Here is a 6,000-nt window from a genome sequence, read left to right on the forward strand (position 1 = left end):
CAACCTGAACCAGCCTGCCATAAAACACAGCAGGACAGGGCAGCAGCCTCGGAGCAGCCTGAGGAGCCGGAGCCACCGGGAGACTGACTGAACGTGCCTCCGGGGGTGCCAGGGATGAAAGGAAGGGGTGGAAGGGAAAACAGAGATCAAGGACACTGTGACGCCATGTGGCTGTTCCAGGGTGTCTCACACTTTCGCAGTAGGGCTGGGCAGATTTATAGCTCTGTCTTGAGGGTCTGGAGCCAGCCTCCACTTATTTCATATTTAGGAGGCAGTTTCCTTTGCTTTTCCTCTTTTTCTGGCTTGTGAAGCCCATGCTGCTGGAGCAGACCCATGTCCTTGTTGTCTGCCTACAGCATCAGTGCCTGGGACAGATACTGTGTCTCTTCCAGTGCAAGAGAGAACCAAACAGGGTCTGAGGGATCATTGTTTGCCTGCTGTTGTCATACAGCTCCGTGCCACTGCAGTGTCCAGAAGCTGTGCATTTAACAGGCCTTCTCTATGGGAGACACGAACCAGGCAGCTGGCCCAGGGCTGCCAAAGCCTTAATGCTCTTCCAGTGTGGATCTTCCTCTGTGTTCTCCCTCAGCAGTTGGGCTGACCACCCTGCTTATGGCCACCTGTCCAGCTAAGAGGGAACAGGATCTCCTGTGGTTTCTGTGGGTTTCAGAGCCAGCAAATGTCCTTTAGACTCTCTGCTCCAGAAGCCATTCCAGCCCATGCCACCTCCTGCCCATGGCTGTGATGGACGAGCCGTGCACCACAGAGAGGCCTCTCCCTGTCTGTCTGCCCAGACCAACACGGCTCAGACAGCACATCCAGGGTCCTGGCTGGTGCTGTGGCTCTGCATGTTGAGCATGAGATCAGAGCACTGTTTCTTAACTGTTTCCTGGAGAGGCTGCAAGAACCACCCAGATTGACCCACTCATCTCCCTGGTTTCTTGTGATCCAGCATCTGCCTCTGCCAGGAGTGAGGTTGGTGGGTGGCTGACCGTGGCTGCCTCAGTGCCACCCTGCCCTCCAAAACAGTTCTGGGGGACCCTTAGCTATTTCCCAGGCCTGCTGACCATGATAAGGCACTTGAAGAGCCCCCGCGAGGGAGATGCAGAGAAGGACATCTGCAGAGAGATAGAAAAGGCTTCAGAGATCTGAGCGGATCTCCAAGCAGAGGCCATGGGTGTCCTCCATAACTGATCAGGACAACCTCAACATTTTACTGTCCACTTGGCTTCAGCCTGGTATCTTCCCTTATCAGGGCCATGCTGTGGTGTAATACCCAGCCAGGGAGAGAATACGAGTCCCCTGCATGTCCCTGGGGGTTGGATGGTGCTCACACACAGAAAATCTCGATGTAGACAGACCTCCAGGAGCCAGGAGGGCATTCATTTCCTATTTGTCTGCCCTGGGTGAGTAAACTTGGTCCATGCAAGCCAGGCGTGAGTGTTCACCTGCACACAGGAAATCTGGGCTCTTGCAAGGCAAAGAGAAAGCAGAAGGTTGGGTTCATGCTGCAGGGGACTGTGTTTCTCTGCCACCTTTCTCTCCTGGCAGCCAAGGGGGGATGAGGGGCAGGATGGGTGATTGGGATGCCAGAACTTGCAGGAGGCACCTCTGCCTCCAGAGGTCACCATGACAAAGGGGACAGCAGAGCTATTCCCACCTCTCCTCCGTGGGAGGCTGTGTCATTGGCTGCAATCCAGAGGTAGAGAGAACAAAGAGCAGGCGTTGGGAAAGCTGTTCACAGCTGTGAGGCAACAGGGAGAGGGAGTAGGACTGAACTCCAGCCCACGCCCAGAGCATCAGCAGAAGCACAGCACCTTTGTAGACCTCCTCAAATATAATCTCATTGTGGTCATTGCTCTTTAACAGAGACACACATGTCTACAGCAGATAAATAAGCCCCTCAGCATGCAGCAGGTTTCTTGCCTGTGCACAGGAAATCTCCATTTTTGAGGCTCAAGGGAGACCTCAAAGAATCACAGAATGGTTTGGATTGGAAGGGACTTTGTTCCAATCCTCCTGCCATGGGGAGGGACACCTTTCACTAGCCCAGGTTACTCCAAGCCCTGTCCAACCCAGCTTGGACACTTCAGGGCTGGGGCAGCCACAGCTTCTCTGGGCAACCTGTGCCAGGGCCTGCCCACCCTCACCCATGTGCACAAACACCCGCAGGGAGGGTGCAAAGAGGCTGGAACCAGGCTCTTTTCAGTGGTGCCCAGGGACAGGACAAGAGCTGATGGGCACAAATGGAAACACAGGAGGGTCCCTCAGAACATCAGGAAACACTTTTTCCCTGTGAAGGTGACCAAAGCACTGGCAGAGGCTGCCCAGGCTGTTGTGAAGGCTCCATCCTTGGAGATATTTAAAAGCCATCTGGACATGGACCTGGGCAACTGGCTCTGGGTGGCCCTGCTTGAGGAGGGGGCTGGACCAGGTGACCTCCAGTCCCCTGCCAACCTCAGCCACCCTGTGATGCTGTGACCTTGCTGAAAGCTGCACTTCCAGACCCTGCTTCTTCTTTCCAAGTCAAAGCCATAGCTTCTCTACCTCCCTCCTGCCAATCTGCCCAGCTCTGTGGCTGTCACAAATACCAAACTGATGTCTATCCTGCCTGTGTGGGGCCAGGTGGCTGCAGTTTGGTCTCCCAGGCAAGGGAAGGTGTTTGCCCACTCAGCTGCAGCCCTGGGAGAGCAACAAACTCTGTGTATGGCCAGAGCCACCACATGCAGGAAACTTCAGTGACTCCCTCTGTGCCAGGAGGGACAGGCAGGCTGGGAGCTCCCACACAGCCTGGCCTTGGCCCTTCCAGCACTGTTTTGATGTGGACTCAGCCCAAGGACATATTAGAGATGGACTCTGCACAGAAAGCAGGGCTGCCCCAGGGAGCACATCCCACGCTGGGCTGTTCCTGCTGCCCAGGCTTCCCCCCACCCAGACTTCCCTTCCTCAGATCCAGGTCACTGCCTCTTGCCCTCCCATCATCAGAGATGGTGAATAATTCACTCCAGTTCTGTCATTACCTTGAAGGTATTTATAGTGCGTGATCGGTGCCCTCAGAGAATTCCCTCTCCTGAGCTCCATAAATTGTGTTGTCTCCCTCCCTCCTCCCCACTGCCTGCGCTAATTGCTGCATTGTGTTTGCTGACCTCTTACATTTTGTTTGGTTTCTTGCATCCTTGGACTTTGGGCACAAAGGTTCTCTCCATTTCCCCCCAGGCTCTTCACCGGGGCCCCACAAACCGATCCACAGGTAACAGGGGCACAGCAGGTGTTGTGAGGCTGTGGAGTCACCTCTCTGCTTGCTGGGCATTCAGTATATTCTCATTTGTGGGCACGTCCCACATGGAGGAGAGGCTCAGCTGGAATGGTGGGATGTGTTCCTTTGCAAAGCAAGGGCAGCTGGAGCACGTGGTGAAATAATGCTGCACATGCAAAGTCTGGATGGGTCACTGCTAAATCCAGCCCTGCCCCTGCAGGTTTTGGGGACAGGAGGAACCTAAGATGATGTACAATTAGTGTTCAAGGCCAGGTTGGATGGGGTCCTGAGCAAGCTGGTCTAGGTCGTGGCAACACTGTGTATTGACAGGGGGTTGGAATGAGATGAACTTTAAGGTCCTTTCCAACCCAGCTCTGATTCTATGAGGACAGATTTCTCCCAGCACTTCCTGGTTTGGGCCGTGATGCACTTCAGAGCTCTCTCCTTCCATGAGGAACCATCCATCTCTCATGCCCATGGCAGAACTCACTCAGAGACAGGCCAAAAGTTACTCATGGTGTCCCAGACTCGCAGGTTCTGCCCCCTGAGTTGCTCCAAAGGAACATGCAGTTTTGAGCTGTCCCCCACGGCTCAGGAAGCACCACAGCGCTGCAAAGGGCTCCGTGATGCCTCACTGCCATAGAATCAGGGAATCATTTTGGCTGGGAAAGTCCTCTGAGATCATCGAGTCCAACCAGTACTGCCAAGGCCACCACTAAACCATGTCCCCAAGTACTGCAGTCCAAGCTTCCAGTATTCCCTGGTCAGCCCTAGACAGCCCACAGGGATGGGAAAGGGGAGATAAAGGTGCCAGGCACATAGTCCACTGTGCCTGTTTTCCTCCAGGATGCGGTTTGTTCTCGGCAGTCGTATTAAGGCTTTATTTCTGCATCCTTGGCTCCCGGCACCGCCCCTCTCTCGTGGCAGGGAGTCCCACGGATTAGACTTTCGGGAAACAGGCTGCTCCTCCCCAGCTCAATGTTAATGTGGTTACTTCCAGAGTTGCTCAAGGTCACTGTGTCCCTCCCATCTGAGGGAGGATGGGGAGCTGAGCTGTGCCGGGCGGGGCAGGTCTGAGCGCTGCTGGTGGGGCCGGATCCAGAGCTGGGCTGGGCTGGGCTGGGCTCACAGTGGGGCAGCTGCACAGGGGCCCTGGGGCAACCGTGGGGTCCCAAAGGGGGGATCCACTCCCCCTGGGGCTGCTGACACTGGCACTGAGCTTTCCCACTGCAGAGGGGACAAGCCCAGAGGGGAGGACGGGGTTGGAGCAGGTCAGGGAGGACAAGGCTGCCCAGACCCACGGCTGAGCTCCATCGCCCTCTGCTCACACCAGGGGACGGGCATCCCGGGAAACTGCTCTCCTGGGGACTGTGCACACAAGGGCTGCTGCTCCAGGGCTGCCGTGCTGCTCCTTGGAGGTGTCCCCTGCGGTCACCGCCTGTCCCACCGCAGGGAGCGGCAGCATCACCCCTGCCCGCAGCGCCCGCGGGCCCAGCCCGGATGGATTCTCTGCTCTGCTCTGCTCGAGGGATCACAGAGCGAGCGCGGCAGGCGGCACTGCTGTGTAGATGCTAAGCTAGGCCAGCATACGGTGCTGTAGGTCCGTGGTATAGCTTGTGAGGCGGCACAGTGACCTGGGCTACGGAAATTACCAGAAGTCAGCCCAGCAGCACTGGGGAAGCTTGCGGGGAGGCTGTCTCCTATTTTGCTTGTCTTTTTTAGGAGGGCAGATGTTTAAATCCTGAAAAGTCCTGGCCCCAAACGCTGTTAAACAAAGGATGAAATGTGGCTGGTGTGTTTCTGCAGTGATGCTGCTGCTCTGGGACCCTGTCCTGGCTACAAGCTGTGCCTTTCCAGGCTGCCTGTCCCAGCCTGTGCCTGGCTGCCTGAACAGGGGGACGTGCTCTGGGCACAGGCCAGTGGGAGAGGAGGTGGATGCAGTGAGAAATCTCACTTCCCATGAGATGCTGCGCGGCATTTCCTGGTGTTTCCAGTTTTAGAGGATTTCTTCCCAAGGAGAAAAAGGAGGAGTCCCATTTTCCCAGGGACAGCGAGCAATGTTTGCCTCATCCCACAAATCTACGGAAAAAGGAGTTTTGCTGAGCAGTTTTCAGTCAGTCCCACGCAGAGCGCCGCTGCACCCTTGCTGCCGTGGGCAAACCCAGCTCCCTGCCCTCACTTCATGCCTGGGCAAATTCTCACACCCCTGCCACTTAAACTCGGACCTCACAGGTGCAGATTTTGACCAGATGCTCACCTGACCCCCCTCAATGTCCCCTCTGCTTTCCTGGGTGCCCAAGGAGACAGCGTTGTGTCACCTGGAGGGTGCCTTGGGGACCTCAGGGCTCTGAGGTGGCTGAGGGAAAGGACCAGCTGCTGGAGGCGCTCATGAGATCTGGCTCCACACCCCCAGCTCGATGGCAGCGTGGCAGGGGGTGACAAGAAGTGGAGCCCTTGCCCATGGATCACACTCACTCTGGCACCACCTGAGAGCTTCCCAGGGCAGGAGGGTGTTGGTGCCTGCCAGAGCCACCCCTCACAGTGCACTCACCTTGGGTGAGGGTCACACCCTGGGCAGGAATCCCTCACCAGCCTTGGACCAAGACAACACATTAGCAAGGCCACCCAAACTACCCCTCCCTCCCTTCCTTCTTCCCTCCTTCCTCCCTCCCATGGTCCTGTCCACTGGTTCCCCAGCATCCAAGGGACACTGATGTGACATTAACCCCGTGCTCTGCACAACC

The sequence above is a fragment of the Empidonax traillii genome, unplaced genomic scaffold (assembly GCF_003031625.1).
Source record: "Empidonax traillii isolate 1590-97213 ecotype Southwest subspecies unplaced genomic scaffold, ASM303162v1 scaffold242:size1152717, whole genome shotgun sequence".
Classification (NCBI taxonomy): domain Eukaryota; kingdom Metazoa; phylum Chordata; class Aves; order Passeriformes; family Tyrannidae; genus Empidonax; species Empidonax traillii.